This window comes from Erinaceus europaeus, chromosome 15 (assembly GCF_950295315.1).
Source record: "Erinaceus europaeus chromosome 15, mEriEur2.1, whole genome shotgun sequence".
NCBI lineage: Eukaryota > Metazoa > Chordata > Mammalia > Eulipotyphla > Erinaceidae > Erinaceus > Erinaceus europaeus.
This window is the reverse complement of record NC_080176.1, coordinates 18,848,951-18,870,156: the sequence shown is the minus strand read 5'-3', so window position 1 is coordinate 18,870,156 and position 21,206 is coordinate 18,848,951. Positions and strand designations below refer to the sequence as shown.

Genomic DNA, 21,206 nt, shown 5'->3' with positions numbered 1-21,206 from the left:
CCGGACCCTCGAAGTCGGGTTGTGACTTCCTGCCTTCAAGGCCCTGCCCGGGGGTTGGCTCACAGGGCTCTGCCGCTGCCGAGAGAGTCAGCCCCGCCCGAAATAGGCCACGTGCGCCCCAACCCCCTCCTGGGCCTCAAGCGGGCGCCCCGCCTGGAGGGCGGACCCTGGGCCTCCACGCCAATGCCCCGCTCCCTTTTACCTCTTTCTCTCCTTTTTTTTAAAAACCAGCTCAGTTCTGGTTTATGTATGGTACTGCTGAGGATTGAACCTGGGACTTCAGAGCATGAAAGTCTTGCAGAGCCATTATGCTGTGTCCCCAGCACCTGCCTTCGTCCTTCCCTAAAATCACCGTCCAGACACCAGAGCTTTCAGAATACCTTGACCCATAGATAGGATATTTCCCAAACCAAAAGCCACTCAAACTATCCTACTGTGTGTAGTAGAGCAGGAAGTCTAGAGCTCCCTGCTCTTTGGACTGTAGGAAGGCAAGTCCATTTACAGGCTGTAAACTGATTTGCCTGGATTATACCTAGATTATACCCTGACAGTTGTCACAACAACCCTGACACTCAGCAAGTGGAAATTAGTCGCCCACTACTACTTCATGGTATTAGTGGCAAATTAGTCTAGATACTTAAGTCTATAGAATTAACTTGTTGGGTCTTTAGAGTATTTTTGCTTGTTATTATTTTATTTATTTATTTGCCTCCAGGGTTATTGTTGGGGCTCAGTGCCTGCACCATGAGGCCATTTTTTTCCTCCTGCTCCTGGAGGCCATTTTTTTCCTCCTTTGTTGCCCTTGTTGTTGTAGCCTTGTTGTGGTTATTGTCGTTGTTGATGTCGTTCATTCGTTGTTGGATAGAACAGAGAGAAGTCGAGAGAGGAGGGGAAGACAGAGAAAGACAAACACCTGCAAACCTGCTTCACCGCCTGTGAAGCTACTCTCCTGCAGGTGGGGAGCCAGGGACTTGAACTGGGATCATTAAGCCGGTCCTTGCATTTTGCGCGACGTGCCACGTGCGCTTAACCCGCTGGGCTACCGCCCGACCCCCTATTATATTTTTTTAATGAAAGAGAAAGCAAAGCACTGCTCAGCTCTGACTTATGCTGGTGGTGGGGGATAGAACCTGGGATTTCAGAGCCTCAGGCATTAAAGGCTTTTGCAGAACTGTTATGCTGTCTCCCCAGCCCTCATTTCATTTTTAAGATTTTATTTTTTATTTCTTTATTGGCAGATTGTTTTACAGTAGGTATAATAGTTTACTTTTTTAAGTTTTATTTCATTTTATTTATTCCCTTTTGTTGCCCTTGTTGTTTTATTATTGTAATTATTATTGTTGTTATTGATGTCATCGTTGTTGGATAGGACAAAGAGAAATGGAGAGAGGAGGGGAAGACAGAGAGGGGGAGAGAAAGATAGACACCTGCAGACCTGCTTCACTGCCTGTGAAGCGACTCCCCTGCAGGTGGGGAGCCAGGGACTTGAACTAGGATCCTTAAACCGGATCCTTAAACCGGTCCTTGCGCTTTGAACCACGTGTGCTTAACCTGCTGGGCTACCGCCCGACTCCCTAAGCATTATTTTCATGAAAGAAAGTACTGCTCAGCTCTGGCATTAGGTGGTATGAGAATTAAACTCGGAATCTCCCCTGTGCAGGTTGGTATTCTAACAGAGAAAACTTTTTGCTTTTAATAGTTTCAGGGGGGGACAGGCGGTGGCGTACCAGGTTAAGCACACATAGTACAAAGCTCAAGGACCCGCATAAGGATCTTGGTTCCAGCACCTGGCTACCCACCTGCAGCAGGGGGTTGATTTACAAGCAGTGAAGCAGTTCTGCAAGTGTCTATCTTTCTCTCTCCCTGTCTATCTTCCCCTCAATTTCTCTCTGTCCTATCAAAAAAAAAAAAAATTGAGAAAATGGTTGCAGGAGCAGTGGGTTCCTAGTGTAGTCACCCAGCCTCATTGATAACCCTGAAGGCAAAAAAGAAAAAGAAGTAGTTTCAGGGCTTGAGAAATAGCATAATGGTTTTGCAAAAGACTTTAATGCCTGATGTCCCACATTTAATTCCCAGCACCACCACCATATGCCAGAGCTGAGCAGTACTTTACTTTGGCCTCTTGGTCTCTTTATATGATATACTCACTAAAAAATGAATAAATAATAATAACATTAAAAATGAGTTTCAGGCTGGGGAAATAGCTCAACTGGTGAGAGCATCAAACATATGCCTGAGGTTTCAGGATGATCCCCAACATTGCATATACCAGAGTGGTGGTGCTGTGGTATCTCTCTCTCCTGACTCTGTCTCATGCAATAAAAATAAATAAAGATTTTTAAAAAATAAAAATAAGGGGGCTGGACAGTAAGGAGTACAGCGGGTTAAGCATACATGGTGCCAAGTGCACAGACTGGTGAAAGGATCCCGGTTCGAGCCCCTGGCTCCCCACCTGCAGGGAAGTCGCTTCAAAAGCGGTGAAGCAGGTCTGCAGGTGTCTATCTTTCTCTCCCCCTCTCTGTCTCCTCCTCTTCTCTCCATTTTTCTCTGTCCTATTCAACAACAACAGCAATAACAATAATAACAAAAAGGGCAACAAAATGGGGAGAAAATGGCATATAGGAGCAGTGGATTTGTAGTGCAGGCATTCAGCCCCAGCGATAACCCTGGAGGCAAAATTTAATTAATTAATTAATTAAAATAAATATTTTTTTTTAAAAAAGAAAAATTTGTGAGTCGGGCAGTAGTGCAGCGGGTTAAGTGCACATGACACAAAGCACAAGGACCGGCGTAAGGATCCCAGTTCGAGCCCCCAGCTCCCCACCTGCAGGGGAGTCACTTCACAAACGGTGAAGCAGGTCTGCAGGTGTCTGTCTTTTTTTCCCCTTCCTCTCCTCACTCCATTTCACTCTGTCCTATCCAACAATGACGACATCCATAACAACAACAACTACAACAATAAAAAACAACAAGGGTGACAAATAAAGGGAATAAATAAATAAATAAATAAATATTAAAAAAGAGAGACAGAGAAAAAATTAGTTTGGGGCAGAGGAGACAGTATAATGGTTGCGCAAAAGAGTTCCATACCTGAGGCTCAGAAATGCCAGGTTCACCGTAAACCAGAGTTTAGCAGTGCATGATTTCTCTGTGTGTATCTTTGATGAAATAAATGAACTTTCTAATTCGTTTCAAAAAAGTAAATTAAAAAACACCGGGTGTCGGGCTGTAGCGCAGCGGGTTAAGCGCAGGTGGCGCAAAGCACAAGGACCAGCATAAGGATCCCGGTTCGAACCCCGGCTCCCCACCTGCAGGGGAGTCGCTTCACAGGCGGTGAAGCAGGTCTGCAGGTGTCTATCTTTCTCTCCTCCTCTCTGTCTTCCCCTCCTCTCTCCATTTCTCTCTGTCCTATCCAACAACGACAACAACGATAATAACTACAACAATAAAACAAGGGCAACAAAAGGGAATAAATAAATAAAATAAAATATTAAACAAAAAAAGTTAAAAAAAAAAAACACCACATTACTTTCATCAAGACATGAGGTGTGCTCTGGACGTAAGCATGAGGTTGGTGGTTCTCCTTCTTCTAGCGTTTGCCCTTCTTCTGTAGCCAGTCAACAGCGTCAGGTTGAGCCTGATGTAAAGTTTTGAGACCTCCTTTGAATCTGGAGAGGTGGCAGTCGTTGACTATGTGGGTCAGTCTGTCTGGAGCCGCAGGGGCAGTTCGGGTCGTCTCTGGCTCCCCAGCGATGGAACATAGCGGCTCACCAGCCATGGCCTGTTCCATAGCGATTGAGGAGGGCCCAGTCATAACGTGCTAGGTCAAAGCCGGGTTGACGCTTGCAGGGGTCTGTGATGAGGTGTTTGTTGGTGGTTCAATCCCTGGCATCACATATACTAGGGTATTAATCTGACTCCTTTCTCTCTCTAGCTCTCCTGAAGTAAATGAATGTATTTTTTTTCTGCCTCTAGGGTTATTGCCAGGGCTCGGTGCCTGCACTATGAACCCACTGCTCCTGGAGGCCATTTTTCCCCATTTTTTTTTGCCCTTGTTATTGTTATTGCTGTAGTTGTTGTTGGATAGGACAGAGAAATCGAGAGAGGAGGGGAAGACAGATGGGGGAGAGAAAGATAGACACCTGCAGACCTGCTACACCACTTGTGAAGCGACCCCTCTCCAGGTGGGGAGCCAGGGCCTCGAACCAGAATCCTTATTCTGGTCCTCGCGCTTTGTGCCATATGCGCTTAACCCACTGTGCTATCGCCCGGCCCCCACAAATGTACATTTTTTAAAAAAATGGAAAAATGGCCTCCAGGAACAGTGGATTCATAGTGCAGACACCAAGCCCCAGTGATAACCCTGGAGGCAAAAGAAAAAAAAGAAAGTACATTCAGAGGCCAGGGAGATAGCATAGTGGTTTACACAACAGATTTTTATTTATTTTTTTTTTTTTTTAAATTTTTTATTAAAGAAAGGATTAATTAACAAAACCATAGGGTAGGAGGGGTACAACTCCACACAATTCCCACCGCCCAATCTCCATATCCCACCCCCTCCCCTGATAGCTTTCCCATTCTCTATCCCTCTGGGAGCATGGACCCAGGGTCATTGAGGGTTGCAGAAGGTAGAAGGTCTGGCTTCTGTAATTGCTTCCTCGCTGAACATGGGTGTTGACTGGTCAGTCCATAGTCCCAGTCTGCCTCTCTCTTTCCCTAGTAGGATGGGTCTCTGGGGAAGCTGAGCTCCAGGACAGTGTAAAAGCCTTTTTTTTTTTTCCCCTGTAGGCTATGGTAGCCTGAGGGCTTTTAAACTATCAATAGGCTTCTTGGCTTAATCAATGACTCCTGACCAAGAGATAAAGCAGGGTGTGGCAGAGATAATCCAGTGGTTATGCAAAGAGACTTTCACAGCCCTTCAGCTATGCCACCAAGGTATAGGTCTTCTCCTGAGTTTCCCGGTTAGATCTCTGTGCCCTGGTGTCCCTCCCTGTTGCTGCTCCAGATTCTGAGGGTAGTAGCAATGGAGACTCAGAATTGTACTTGGTGAGTCTCTGGGGAGTCCTTTCCTCCCTTCAGCTGTCCCCTTGTTGGTGGAGCAGACTGGAGGTGGTGTCTCCACTGACAGACTGTCGAACTGTTAGCAGTCACTTAATCTCTCCTTAGGCCCCTCTCTCCTCTCTGTCACCAGCCACGCGTGTTTGTACTCACGGGTGATTTACTGGGTTTCTGTGGTCATTCTAGTCCTGTCTTGTTTCGGTCCGGGTGGTCTCCTTTGGTATTCCTAGTTGATCCGGGAGAGGAGAGGAGAGGAGAGAAAGCGATCTGCTGCTAGTAGCTCCGCCTCCGGAAGTCGAATCCTACACAACAGATTTTTAAGTCTGAGGCTTTGAGGTCTCAGGCTCAATCCTCAGCACCATCATAAGCCAAAGCTGAGCAGTCCTGTGGTCAAAATGATTAAAAAGTAAATATCTGGGGAGTTGGGCAGTAGTGCAGCGGGTTAAACACAGGTGGCACAAAGTGCAAGGATCCCAGTTCAATCCCTGGCTCCCCACCTGCAAGGGAGTCGCTTCACAAGAGGTGAAGCAGGTCTGCAGGTGTCTGTCTTTCTCTCCCCCTCTCTGTCTTCCCCTCCTCTCTCCATTTCTCTCTGTCCTATCCAACAACGATGACAACAATAATAACTACAACAATAAAAAATATAACAAGGGCAACAAAAGGGAATAAATAAATAAATATTTTTTAAAAAGTAAATATCTAACTAGTTTCAGTCTTCCTGGTAGCTGGTATTTGCATGTCAGAGAATCTCATTTCCATCCCTCCTGTGCTGCATGCCCTGGAGTGCTGCTCAGACTTCTTTCTCTCTCTGAGGTAATTCTATCTCATAGTAAATACATAAAATAAAATATCACCCAAAAATGAAAATTAGGACTGGCAAAATAATTCACTTGGATAGGGTGAATTACACATTCCTTCCACATTGAAGGAAGCTTTGGTGCTTTGACCTTGTTCTTTCTCTCTTCATCTCAAATAAAATAAAATTAATTAATTGGTTGATTTAATTAAAAGGGAAGGGGTCAGAACCAGAGCAATGATGGGTGAGTGGTGCACATGCTACAATTCACAAGGACCCAGGTTCAAGCCCCCCAGTTCCCACCTGCAGGGAGAAAGTTTCACAAGTGGGAAAGCCGTGCTATAGTTGTCTCTCTCCCTTTCTTTTTTTTTTTCTTTTCTTTTTAAAAATTTATTTATTTATTCCTTTTTTTTTTTTTGCCCTTGTTGTTTTATTGTTGTAGTTATTATTGTTGTCGTTGTTGGATTGGACAGAGAGAAATGGAGAGAGGAGGTGAAGACAAAGAGGGGGAGAGAAAGATAACATTTGCAGAACTGCTTCACCACAGGTGGGGATCGGACGCTGGAACCAGGACCCTTAAGCAGGTCCTTGAGCTTTGCACCCACGTGCACTTAACCCTCAGTGCGACCGCCCAACTCCCATCTCTCTCCCTTTCTAACTCCCCTTCCTCTCTTTCAATTTCTCTCCGCTTCTATCCAATAAATAAATAAATAAATAAAATTAAAAGTGGGGGGGGGATAGCACATTTCTGAGGCTTTGGCGTTTCAGATTCAATCCTCCAAACCACCACAAGCCAGAGTTGAACAGTATAAATATTATGGGGTTGGGCAGTGGTGTGCCTAGTTAAGAGCACACAGTCCAGTGCACCAAAACTCAGGTTCAAGCCCATGGTCCCCCACCTGCAGGGGGAAAGTTTCACAAGTGGTGAAGCAGGGCTGCAGGTGTCTGTCTGTCTCTCTTCCTCTCTATCTCCTCTCCCCTCTCATTTTCTCTCTTTCTGTAGCCAATTATAAATAAATAATATTTTTTTAAATAGTAAATTTTATGAAAATGATGGTCAGTAAAATATTGCCACTTGGCTAGTACCCTACTTTGCCATGTGCTCAAACCAGGTATTGAAGGAAGTTTGGTTTCTGGTCTCTCTCACCCTCACTCTTCCTCTATTTAAAAACAAATAAACGCGACCAGGCAACACACAAGTTACCATGCATGAGGGCCCAGGTTCAAGCCTTCAGTTCCCATTTGCAAAGGGGAAATGTCTGAAGTAGTGCTGCAGGTGTCTCTTTCTCTTATCCCTCCTCCCTGTTTCTTTCTGTCTCTATCATAATTTAATTAAAAAAAAAAATTGGGAGTCGGGCGGTAGCATAGTGGGTTAAGTACACATGGCGCAAAGTGCAAGGATCCCCGTTTGAGCCCCCGGCTCCCCACCTGCAGGGGGGTCGCTTCACAAGTGGTGAAGCAGGTCCGCAGGTGTCTATCTTTCTCCCCCCCTCTGTCACCCCTCCTCTCTCCATTTCTCTCTGTCCTATCCAACAACGACGACGACGACATCATCAACAACAACAATAATAACTACAACAATAAAACAACAAGGGCAACAAAAGGGAATAAAATATTTAAAAAAAATTTTTTTAAAAACTTAAAAAAGGGAGTCAGGCAGACTACAGTGCAGCGGGTTAAGCGCAGGTGGCACAAAGCACAAGGACCAGACTAAGGATCCTGGTTCGAGCCCCAGCTCCCCACCTGTAAGGGAGTCACTTCACAGGTGGTGAAGCAGGTCTGCAGGTGTCTGTCTTTCTCTCCCCCTCTCTGTCTTCCCCTCCTCTCTCTATTTCTCTCTGTTCTAGCCAATAATGACGACATCAATAAAAACAACAATAAGACAACAAGGACAACGAAAGGGAATAAATAAATAAATATTTTTAAAAAAACTTTTAAAATAAGGGGTCGGGAGGTGGCATACCTGGTAGAGCACACATGTTACCATGTGCAAGTTACCTAGGTTGAAGACCCCAGTCCCCACCCACAGAGGGGAAGCTTCATGACTGGGGAAACAATGCTGCAGGAGTCTCTCTCACCCTATCTCTCCTTCCCTCTTGATTTCTGTGTGTCTCTATCCAATAAATAAATAGAATGTTTAAACATTTAAGTTTAATGAAATATAAATAAATAGATGACTTTCAGTATCCAGGGTGGTGGTTTAGTAGGTAATAATTTACATGTGTGAGATCCCAGGTCTGGTCCCCAGGACCTCACAGACCAAAGCAGAGTTGTGCTCTGCTCTGCTAGTTTGCTCTCTCATTAAATAAAGAATACTTCTTTCTTCTCCTTCTCCTTCCCCTTCTTTTCCTCTTCCTCTTTTTCTCCTCCTTTTTCTTTTTCTTCCTTCTTTTTCCTCTCTCTCTTTCTCTGTATCTCTCTCATCAAAAAAATAAGATAGTGCAGGTCTGGGAGGAATTGGCCTGTAATCCCTTAACGTAAAATAAACCTAACTCCCTGCCCTCCATGTGGCCACAGGTCTCATTCTTTGGTTACTTTTAGCTATACTGTGCAATTTTTTTTTATTACATTTTTGGAGGACACCCAACAAGATCTGACTGCTGCAGCCCTATTTGGGCAAGACCAGGGCTTCAGACCCAGAAAAGGCCCAGTCCCCCATAGGAACAGAGAAGTGTGCGCCCTTGATGTGAATTCTGACTTCTTCCTTCCATGTGGGGACCAGACCACTCTGAGAATGAGCTAGCACTGGATTCTAAGACAGTAGGTGACTTATGCTTTGAAAATGAAAGATTTCATGCTCCGGGAAGACATCAAGTTCCAGATGCTGCCTCGACCCCATCCTGACCACCCTGAACAGATGACCACATAGAAAAGTGTCCAGAAACCTCAACTCTCGGGAGCCCTGCCCCACTAGCAAATGCAAGAGACAGTACAAGTGTGTGTAGGAGTATGGACCAACCAGACAACTAACTGCGCACATGTCAACAGGTAGTAGTTACAGACATGTGAAACTCCATCCTTCAATATTCCAAAAAGAATTCTGGTCTATAATTCTAAATGGGGAAATGTTGAGGCTATGGAATAAACAGGCAGAACCTGGGGAACATAGGCAGTACCGTGACTTGCTAGAGTACTTCCTCCCCAGACACAGGAGCTTCCCATGTTATTAGAGAAAGAAGGTTTTTTAAAAATATTTAATTTATTTATTTATTCCCTTTTGTTGCCCTTGTTGTTTTATTGTTGTAGTTATTATTGTTGTTGTTATTGATGTCGTCATTGTTGGATAGGACAGAGAGAAATGGAGAGAGGAGGGGAAGACAGAGAAGAGGAGAGAAAGATAGACACCTGCAGACCTGCTCCACAGCTTGTGAAGCGACTCCCCTGCAGGTGGGGAGCCAGGGGCTCGAACCAGGATCCTGATGCCGGTCCTTGCACTCTGTGCCACCTGCGCTTAACCCTCTGTGCTACTGCCCAACTCCAGAGAGAGAAGTTTTTAACAGATGTGGGTGTGGCTTAGAAAAGAAACAGAGGGGAGTTGGGTGGTAGCGCAGCTGGCTAAGTGCATGGTGGCTCAAAGCACAAGGACCAGCTAAACGATCCCCTTTGAGCCCCAAGCTCCCCACCTGCAGGGGAGTCGCTTCACAAGCAGTGAAGCAGGTCTGCAGGTGTCTATCTTTATCTCCCCCTCTCTGTCTTCCCCTCCTCTCTCCATTTCTCTCTGTCCTATCCAACAACAACTACAACAATAACTACTACAACAATAAAACAACAAGGACAACAAAAGGGGAAATAAATTTTTAAAAATTAAAGAAAAAGAAGTTTATAAACTAGTACAATGGGTATGGTTTCTCTCCCTGCTCATGAGAACTTGTTAACATGTTAGTAGAGTTTATAACTGAGTGCCTAGAAACACAAGTTACAGCTGGCAGAGAAAAATGTAAACTGAGGTAATGGTCCAATACATCAAGAAAGATTTCCTGGGTATAAGAAGAGGAGGGGATGAAATGAAAAACCTGAGTGGCTGGCTCTGATGGTAGCCAACCTGCTCTCTCACTTTTCTAGTCAGCACCTTGATGGACATTGTTACTAACCCATCAGCTTGTACCAAGCACAGTTTGAAACTGATAAAAGCTGTGAGACAAGCAAGTGCATGTCTGGTAGGAGTCAGCCTGTAACATCTTAAGGTAAAATAAACCTAACTCCCTGCCATATCTATATCTATATCTATATCTATCTATCTATATATATATATATATAACTAGGGCTCTGAAATATACATATATTATCTATTAACATAAGAGGGAAAGAGGGCTGAACTTGGGACCTCATGAGTGAGACTCCAAAGCTTTATCCGTGGAGCGAGCTCTGGAACCATCCAAGATTTTTTTATAATTATTTTATTATTATTATTATTATTATTATTTTGCCTCCGGTGTTATCACTGGGGCTCAGTGCCTGCACTATGAATCGACTGCTCCTGGAGGCTATTTTTCCCATTTTGTTGCCCTTGTTGTTTTTTATTGATGTTGTAGTTATTATTGTTGTTGATTTTGATGTCGTTGTTGGACAGAACAGAGAGAAATAGAGAGAAGAAGGGAAGACAGAGAGGGTGAGAGAAAGACAGACAGAACTACTTCACCGCCTGTGAAGCAATTCCCCTGCAGGTGGGGAGCCAGGGGCCCGAACTTGGATCCTTACTCTGGTCTTTGTGCTTCGCGCCACATGCGCTTAACCCGCTGCGAGACCGCCCGACCCCGTTGTTTTTATTTGTTATTATTGTTGTTATTGCCAGATAAGACAGAGAGAAATGGAGAGAGGAGGGGAAGACAGAGAGGGGGAGAGAAAGATAGACACCTGCAGACCTGCTTCACCGCTTGTGAAGCGACACCCCCTCCCTGCAGGTAGGGAGCCAGGGGCTCGAACTGGCATCCTTGAACGGGTCCTTGTGCTTCGCGCTAGGTGCGCTTATCCCACTGCTCTACTCCCCAGCCCCCAAGAATTTTTTTCTTTTCTTTTCTTTTCTTTTCTTTTTTCTTTCTTTCTTTTTTTTTTTTTTTTTTGCCTCCATGGTTACTGCTGGGGCTTAGTGCTGGCATTATGATTTTTTTTTCCCGTTTTGTTGGATAGAACAGAGAGAAATTGAGAGGGAGGAGAGGGAGAGAGAAAGTGAGATACTTGTAGATCTGCTTCACCACTTGTGAAACAACCCCCCTGCAGGTGGGGAGCCGGGGTTCAAACCATGATCCTTGTGTGAGCCCTTATGCTTTGTACTATGCTTTTTGTTTGTTTGTTTATTTGATTTTTTTCCTCCAGGATTATCGTTGGGGCTTGGAGCCTGCACTACAAACCCATTGCTCCTGGTGGCCATTTTTCCATTTTTGTTGCCCTTATTTTTATTGTTGTTGTTGTTGTTGTTATTGCTGTTGTTGCATAGGACAGAGAGAAATCGAGAGAGATGGGGAAGACAGGGAGACAGGGAGGGGGAGAGAAAGACAGACACCTGCAGACCCGCTTCACTGCTTGTGAAGCGACCCCCCCTGCAGGTGAGGAGTCCGGGCTTGAACCCGGATTGTTACACCAGTCCTTGCACTTCTTTTTTTTTTTTTATTTTTTTAATATTTATTTTATTTATTTATTCCCTTTTGTTGCCCTTGTTGTTTTATTGTTGTAGTTATTATTGTTGTTATCGTTGTTGGATAGGACAGAGAGAAATGGAGAGAGGAGGGGAAGACAGAGAGGAGGAGAGAAAGACAGACACCTGCAGACCTGCTTCACCGCCTGTGAAGCGACCCCCCCACCCCCTGCAGGTGGGGAGCCGGAGGCTCTAACCAGGATCCTTATGCCGGTCCTTGTGCTTTGTGCCACCTGCGCTTAACCTGCTGCGCCGCCAGACTCACTCAAGATGATTTTTTTAAAAGATCTTATTTATTTATGAGAAAGATAGGAGGAGAGAGAAAGAACCAGACATCACTCTGGCACATGTGCTGCCGGGGACTGAACTCAGGACCTCATGCTTGAGAGTCCAAAGCTCTATCACTGCGCCACCTCCCAGACCACAAGATGAATTTTTTAATTGTTATTTATCCCATATTAGATGGGCAAGGAGTTTCACACACACACACACACACACACACACACACACACACACACACAGATAGAAGGCAGCTCTTCACTACCTGAGATGTCACATGACAAACGGAATCTCAGGCATGAGAGTTTGAGCTCTACCTGTTGACCTATCTCCCCAGTTGCCAGCAGGTCCCTTCTAGTGCATTAAGTTGTCTCACACACGAGTCAACAGGAGGAAGTTGATGGCAGAGTTTGGACTCTGTCCAAACACCCAGGGTTTAATTTAGATGCAGGGACTACACCTGCTCAAACATTTACTCTTTCCCAGAGAATAAAGAAATCTTTGTGCTCCTTCTCTCATCATCTATTTTGTAGATAGCTAGTAGGCATATTTTAGTTATATTCCAAAGGGCTTGTGGCTATACTAGGTATTTTTTTTTCCGCCAAGCCTAAAATCTGATATGCAGGTGAATCCAAGTTTTTGTCTGGGGAGATAATGTCATGCTAGAAAAAGGGGCAGAAAGCTGGATCAGGGAAGAGAATAGCTCCCAAATATGGGAAAGGTGTATAAATACTGTTGACTATAAATCCCATCGATTTGATATGATCGGGTGTTGTAGCTGTTATTATTGTTATTGTTATTGTTATTGATTTTGTCATTGTTGGATAGGACAGAGAAAAATAGAGAGAGGAAGGGAAGACAGAGAGGGGGAGAGAAAGATAGACACCTGCAGACCTGCTTCACAGCTTGTGAAGTGACTCCCATGCAAGTGGGGAGCCGGGGGCTCGAACCCGGATCCTTAAGCCAGTCCTTGCGCTTTGCGCCACACGCATTTAACCTGCTGTGCTACTGCCCGACTCCTTCAAGCTAAAGTCTTGTCCAAATTCAGTCTTTTATTTTTCTATTATTATTTTTAGTTGTTGTTTATCAGAGCACTGCTCAGTTCTGGCTTATGGTGGTTGGGGGATTGAATCTGTGATTTCAGAGCTCCAAGCATGTATGTCTTTTGCAGAACTATCATGCTATCTCCCCAGCCCAAAATTCAGGTTTTTAAAAATGTTTTATTATTTTTTTTAATTAATTTATTTTCTCTTTTGTTGCTCTTGCTCTTTTTTATTGTTGTTGTAGTTACTGATGTCGACATTGTTAGGTAGGACAGAGAGAAATGGAGAGAGGAAGGGAAAATAGGGGGAGAGAAAGGTAGACACCTGCAGACCTGCTTCATTGCCTATGAAGTGACTCCCTTGCAGGTGGGGAGCCGGGGGCTCAAACCGGGATCCTTATCCTTGTGCTTCACACCATGTGCACTTAGCCTGCTGTGCTCAGGGATTGAACTTGGGGATTGAACTTGCTTGCGAGTTCAGTGCTTTATCCACTGGATCTCCTGGATCAACCAAATTCAGTTCTCTCTCTCTCTATCTATCTATCTCTCCCTTTTTTTTACCAGAGCACTGCTCAGCTCTGGCTTATACTGGTGCCGGGGATTGAACCTGGGACTTTGGAGCCTCAGGCATGAAAGTCTCTGTGCATAACCATGCTATCTATCCCTGCCACTTCTACTTCTCTTTTCTCTTCTCCTTCTTTTTCTTCTTCCTCTTCTTATTTTTCTTCTTCTTTTAGAGACACAGAGAAACTGAGAGAGGAGGGAGAGAGAGAAACCCTTCAGCCCTGCTTCACCACAGGTGAGAGGGGCCAAGTGGTGGTGCACCTGGTTGAGTGCACATGGTACCAATGGTGAAGCTTTCCCCCGCAGGTGGGGTCCAGGGGCTTGAACCTGGGTCCTTGCACAATGTAATATGTACACTTAACCAGGTGTGCCACCGCTTGGCCTCCAAGAAATACTTCTACATTAGACGAAATTCATTCATTATACTTTTCTTTGGGATATTAAGTGCACTGTATAATGTATGAAGAACATATAACTGAGGGTGTTGTTTACAATAGACAAAACAGTGATATATTATTCTCATTCTTTGTATTAAAAGAAGATAAATGAAAGCCGGGAGGCAGCACAGTGGGATAAGTGTGCATGGCACAAAGCACAAAGATCCTGGTTCAAGCCGGCAGCTCCCCACTTGCAAAGGGGTCGCTTCACAAGCAAGTGAAGCAGATCTGCAGGTGTCTTTCTCTCCCCATCTCTGTCTTCTCCTCTCTCTATTTCTCTCTGTCCTATCCAACAACAATAACAATAGCAACAAAATGGAAAAAATGGCCTCCAGGAGCAGTGGATTCCTAGTGTAGGCACCTAGTCCCAGCTATAATCCTGAAGGCAAAAAAATAATAATAGTAAAATAAAAGAAGATAAATGAGTAGTCTGAAATAACGGTTAAGGAAACAGTGCTGGGGAAGCAGTTACAGAAGCCAGACCTTCCACCTTCTACAACCCACAATGACCCTGGGTCCATGCTCCCAGAGGGATAGAGAATGGGAAAGCTATCAGGGGAGGGGGTGGGATATGGAGATAGGGTGGTAGGAATTGTGTGGAGTTGTACCCCTCCTACCCTATGGTTTTGTTAATTAATCGTTTCTTAAATAAAAAAGGGAAAAAAAAAAAAAAAGAAAACAGTGCTGGTGTTGTCCAGGAGGTGGCGCAGTGGATGAAGTATTGAACTTTCAAGCATGAGGTCCCAAGTTCAATCCCCAGTAGTAGCATATCTACCTGAGTGATGTCTGGTTCTCTGTGCCTCTCCTCCTATCTTTTTCATTAATAAATAAATAAAATTAAAAAAAAAAAGAGGGCGGGGGTAGATAGCATATGCATGAGGCTCCAAAGTCCCAGGTTCAATCCCCTGCACCACCATAAGCCAGAGCTGGGCAGTGCTCTGGTGTTTCTCTCTCTCTCTCTACATCCCTCTCAAAAATAAAATAAAAGAATGAATGAAAGAAAGAAAGAAAGAAAGAAAGAAAGAAAGAAAGAAAGAGAAAAAGATTACAATGCTAGCTATTAAAAATGCTGATGTATTTTTAGAAATCCTGGAGACCGGGTGGTGGTACACCTGGTTGAGCGCACATGCTACAATGCCCAAGTCCTGGGCTCAAGCAAGTCCCTGGTCCCTGTCTATAGGGGGAAAGCTTTCTTCAGATAGTATAGTATTCTCTAGCTTACTCTCCCTTTAAAGGACATCAGATGATTGTACATCCACATTTACCGAGCACTACTCGCATTGAGAGCCATGGAAAACACCACTCCCAGGTCACTGTATCAGAGGTACAGGAGTTCTTTTTATTTCTTTTCATTTTATTGCCACCAGGGTTATCTCAAGGGCTTGGTGCCGGCACTACAAATTCAATGCTCTTTTGTGGCCTTCTATCCTCTTCCTTCTTCTGTTTTATTTGACAGAACAGAGAAAAATTGAGAGGGGAGGGGAGACAGGAAGAGAGAAAGAGAGACACCAGCAGACCTTCTTCTTGGCATGTGAAGAGTCCCCCCTGCAGCTGGGGAGTGGGATGGGAATACAGGGAGGGGTGTGCTGGAGGTGGGGTTCTTGCTCATGCTAATGCTTAAGGGTGTGTGCCACTACCCAGCCTCTATAGGAATTCTTGAAGCTTATAATCTTATGGACTGGGTGGGTAGCATAATGGTTATGCAAACAAACTCTTATGCTTGAGGCTCCAAAATCCCAGGTTGAATTGTTCACACCACTATAAACCAGAACTGAGTTCTCTGGTAAAAATAAATAAATAAATATCTTATTTTGCAAGTTTTTTTTTAATGTGTTTATTGATTTATGAGAAGGATAGGAGGAGAGAGAGAAAGAACCAGATATCACTCTGGTACCTGTGCTACTGGGGATTGAACTCAGGTCCTCAAGCTTGAGAGTCTCATGCTTTATCCACTGCCCCACCTCCTGGACCACTTTCACCAGGTTCTTACAGTATAATATTCAATGCTTTATGTAGACACTGTGTTAACTTAACATGTTTAATAAATTCAATTATTATTATTATGATTTTGCCTCAAAGGTTATCACTGGGGTTCGGTGGACATTTTTTACTTTATTGAATAGGACAGAGAGAAACTGAGAGGGGAGGGGGAGGGAGAGAGGGAGAGACACCTGCAGACCTGCTTCACTGCTTGTGAGGCAACCCCCTACAGGTGGGGAGCCAAGGACTTCACCTGGGATCCTTGTGCTTCCTACTCTGTGTGCTTAACCCATTGTGCCACTGCCTAGCCCCCCAATTTAATTTTATTAATCAGCAAATATTTACAGTATGTTAAAAAAGAGAGACTAGCAGGGAGTCGGGCTGTAGCGCAGCGGGTTAAGCGCAGGTGGCGCAAAGCACAAGGACTGGCATAAGGATCCCAGTTCGAACCCCGGCTCCCCACCTGCAGGGGAGTCGCTTCACAGGCGGTGAAGCAGGTCTGCAGTTGTCTATCTTTCTCTCCTCTCTGTCTTCCCCTCCTCTCTCCATTTCTCCTTTCTCTCTGTCCTATCCAACAATGATGACAACAACAATAATAACTACAACAATAAAACAACAAGGGCAACAAAAGGGAATAAATAAATAAAATAAATATTTAAAAAAAAAGAGAGAGACTAGCTTACTTCTCCTTACTCCAAATTTCATCATTTGTATTTGTCTCACATTTACCCTGCTTGTCTTCCCCCTACCATTTTTAAATTTTATTTATTTCTTATTTTTTTATATATATTTACTTTTCCTTTTGTTGCCCTTGTGTTTTTTTTTTGTTGTTGTTGTTGTAGTTATTGTTGTTATTGATGTCGTCATTGTTGGAGAGGACAGAGAGAAATGGAGAGAGGAGGGGAAGACAAGGGTGGGGAGAAAGATACCTGCAGACCTGCTTTACCACCTGTGAAGTGACTCCCCTGCAGGTGGGGAGCTGGGGACTCGAACTGGGATCCTTATGCCGGTCCTTGCACTTTGCGCTATGTGCTCTTAACCTGCTGTACTACCGCCCGACCCCATTCTTCTTCTTCTCCTCCTCCTCCTCCTTCTTCTTCTTCAAGATTTTATTGATTTATGAGAAAGATAGGAGGAGAGAGAGAGAACCAGACATCACTCTGGCACATGTACTGCTGGGGATTGAACTTGGGACCTCATGCTTAAGAGTCCAAAGCTTTATCAATGTGCCACCTCCCGGATCACACTTCCCCCACATTTTTTCTTAGTTTTCTCCCAGTTACTTCTTGCTTATTTTTTTAAAAATATTTTTTAATGAGAAAGATAGGAGGAGAGAGAAAGAACCAGGCATCACTCTGGTACATGTACTGCCAGGGATCAAAACTCAGGACCTCATGCTTGAGAGTCCAATGCATTATCCACTGTGCCACCTTCTGGACTTTTTTTTCCTCCAGGGTTATTGCTGGGGCTTACTGCCTGCACCATGAGTGCCCTGCTCTTGGAGGCTATTTTTTTTTCCCTTTTGTTGCCCTTGTTTTATCGTTGTTGTGGTTATTATCGTTGTTATTCATGTCATTGTTGTTGGATAGGATAGAAGTTGAGAGAGAAGGGGAAGACAGAGAGAGGGAGAGAAAGACAGACACCTGCAGACCTGCTTCACCACTTGTGAAGCTACCCCCCCACCCCCCGCAGGTAGGGAGCCCAGGGCTCAAACTGGGATCCTTGGGCCGGTCTTTGCACTTCGCACTATGTACGCTTAACCCTCTGTGCTACTGCCCAACCCCCTGGACCACTTCTTTGTTTATTTATTTTATTTAGAGATACAGAAGGCGGAGAGACAGAGGGACAGAGTGGCAAAGACCATATCACCAAAAAGCATTCTTCAGTGCGGTGGGAGCCATGCTCAAACCTGGGTCTTGCACATGGCAAAGCTATGCACTATCCCAGCGTGCTATTTCACTACCCCTGACCCCAGCCTTAAGGTATTTAGTTATTTGCCACCAAAGTAATTACTGGAGTTCAGTGCCAGCATGGTTCCACCCTTCCTGGTGTGTGTGTGTGTGTGTGTGTGTGTGTGTGTGTGTTTCTTCCACTAGTCCTTGTGCGTGAAGCCATGTGCGCTTACCCCGCTGCACTATGGCCCGGCCCCTATGTGTGTGTGTTTCTTGATAGAGGACGAGAGACAAAAGGGGGGGTAGGGAGAGCGTGAGAGTGAGAGAGATGATGATATAAACCATTAGGGAAGATACCTATAGCTTTTTTTTTCCCTACTTTACTTTCTTTTTCTTTTAAACAATTTTTATTTTATTTCATCTGTTTATTTTCCCTTCTGTTGCCCTTGTTGTCTTTTTATTGTTGTTGTAGTTATTATTGTTGTTATTGATGTCGTCGTTGTTGGATAGGATAGAGACAAATGGAGAGAGGAGGGGAAGACAGAGAGGGGGAGAGAAAAATAGACACCTGCAGACCTGCTTCACCACTTGTGAAGCGACTCCCCTGCAGGTGGGGAGCTGGGGACTCAAACCGGGATCCTTACACCGGTCCTCGCACTTTGTGAACGTGAGCTTAACCCTCTGCGCAACTGCCCGACTCCCCCCTATAGCTCTTTAATATTCATGAAGCTTCCCCATTTGCAGGTGGGGACGGGTGAAAAGAGCTTGAACCCAGGTCTTTACTCATCATAATATGGGTAACACTGTATGTATGTATGTATGTATGTATGTATGTATTTATTTATTCTTACCAGAGCACAGCTCAGCTCTGTCTTATGGTGATGCAAGGGATTGAACCTGGGACTTCGGAGCATCAGGCATGAGAGTCTGTTTGCATAACCATTGTGCTATCTACCTCCACTCTTTCATTTAGTTATTTATAAGAGAAAGAGAGCGAGAAACAGTATTTTTTAAAAGTCTTTGTATTTATTTATTTATTTTCCATTTTGTTGCCCTTGTTGTTGTACTTATTCTTGTTGTTGATGTCGTTGGTGGATAGGACAGAGAGAAATGCAGAGAGGAGGGGAAGACAGAGAGGGGGAGAGAAAGACACCTGCAGACCTGCTTCACCGCCTGTGAAGCGACTCCCCTGCAGGTGGCAAGCTGGGGACTCGAACCAGGATCCTTCTGCTTCTCCTTGTACTTCGCGCTATGTGTGCTTCACCCACTGCACAACTGCCTGACTCCCGCGAGCCACAGTATTACCCTGAAACTGTTGCTGTTAAGGAACTCTACTAGTAATCAAGATAACTGAAGCCGAGGTGGGTGGAGGAAGAAAGGAGACTGTTGGGAGTCCGGCTGTAACACAGCGGGTTAAGCGCAAGTGGCACATAGCGCAAGGACCGGCGTAAGGATCCCAGTTAGAGCCCGGGCTCCCCATCTGCAGGGGAGTCACAAGCGATGAAGCATGTCTGCAGGTGTCTATCTTTCTCCCCACCCGTCTTCCCCTCCTCTCTACATTTCTTTCTGTCCTCTCCAACAACGACGATATCAACAACAACAATAATAACTACTACAATAAAAACAAGGGCAACAAAAGGGAATAAATTTTTAAATAAGGGAGTCGGGCTGTAGGGCAGAGGGTTGAGCGCACGTGGGGCAAAGTTCAAGCACCCGGCTTAAAGATCCCCTTTCAAGCTCTGGCTCCCCACCTGCAGGGGCGTAGCTTCACAAGCGGTGAAGCAGGTCTGCAGGTGTCTATCTTTCTCTCCCCCTCTCTGTCTTCCCCATCTCTTTCCATTTCTCTCTGTCCTATCCAACAATGACGACAACAAAAATAACCACAACAATAAAACAACAAGGGCAACAAAAGGGAATAAATAATTATCTAAAAAAAAATTTTTTTTAAAGGAGCCTTTTATTTATGTGTGGGCCAGGAGCTCAGATCTTTCTGATAATTTTGGCTATGAACAAAGGGGTAGTACAAGCTTCTATAGGGGGTGCAAGGCTTGAGAGCAAGAAGCGTCATTACAGACGCAGAGGCTGCAAGGTTAAGGGGTGGGACTTGTACCCATTGCTCAGGGTCTGGTTGTCTTAGTCACTGTTATCTTTCCTAAATAGCTGTGTCTGGGAAAGCTTAGCCTTAGTATAAGTTACACCACTTGGGAGGGGAGATACCTTTAAGGAGAGCAGAAGCTAGCCAGGGTTACAGACACTGTCTTCTCAGTATAAGTGGTTGACCTTCATCTTTTCTACTTGCTATCACTTGCTCACCCAGTGAAGGCCAGCCTGCACTAACCGCCCGCACTGTCTCAGACTTGCTACACATTCTTTTTTAAAAAAATTTTAATATTTATTTATTTCCTTTTTGTTGCCCTTGTTGTTTTTATTGTTGTTGTAGTTATTATTGTTGTTGATGTCATCATTGTTGGATAGGACAGTAAGAAATGGAGAGAGGAGGGGAAGACAGAAAGGGGGAGAGAAAGATAAGACACCTGCAGACCTGCTTCACCGCCTGTGAAGCGACTCCCCTGCAGGTGGGGAGCCGGGGTTTGAACCGGGATCCTTATGCCGGTCCTTGTGCTTTGCGCCACCTGCGCTTAACCCGCTGCGGCCTGTCACTTCTTTTATTTATTTTTTTTAAAAGGCCTGTGAAGTTGTCTCCTTATTTATTTATTCCCTTTTGTTGCCCTTGTTTTATTGCTGTAGTTATTATTATTGTTGTCGTCGTTGTTGGATAGGACAGAGAGAAATGGAGAGAGGAGGGGAAGACAGAGAGGGGGAGAGAAAGACACCTGCAGACCTGCTTCACCGCCTATGAAGTGACTCCCCTGTAGGTGGGGAGCCAGGGGCTCAAACCCGGATCCTTACTCACATCTTTGCACTTTGAGCCACGTACGCTTAAGCCTCTGAGCTACAGCCCGGCTCCCCTTTAATTTTTATTATATTTATTTATTGGCTATAGAGATAGCCAGAAATAGAGAGGGTGTGACATCCACCTGCAGCACTGCTTCACTACTCCAAAGCTTTCCCTTTGCAGGTGGGGCCCAGGGGCTTGAACCCGGGTCCTAGTTTATTGTAACATGTGCGCTCAACCAGGTGCACCACCACCCAGGGCCCCCGCCCCTCTGAACGTAATTGCCACCGCTTTGGAGAGCCTTTGGCTCACACTGAGTCTCTTCTGAGTGCTTTTTAGAGCCCTCACTGCACTTGAAATTATTTGCTCAGTGTCTGTCTTCTGCGTAGAAGCTGTTGGCAGAGATCATTTTACTAGTTCCTGCTATGGGGCTCCATCCCAAGGAAGGGGTGACTCATCACCCTCAAGGGGCTCCTGGGAGGCTAAGTGCTCAGAGGCTAGAGGTGCAGTTCACGAGCTGTTCCGGCTGGAGGCTGCGTGAGCGCTGGGGCAGAGGGGTGAGGGGTGTGTGTGTGGGGGGTGCTCCAAGTAAAGGAAATAAATCTTTTAAGAGACACAGGGCTGGAAACA

General features: G+C 45.0%; 1 long non-coding RNA gene across 1 annotated transcript in view; it reads left to right on the top strand.

Annotated features, from left to right (window-relative positions):
* Nucleotides 1-21,206, top strand: part of LOC132533109 (uncharacterized) — a 162,832-nt gene that overhangs the window by 24,893 nt on the left and 116,733 nt on the right. The gene's annotated exons all lie outside the window — the stretch shown is intronic.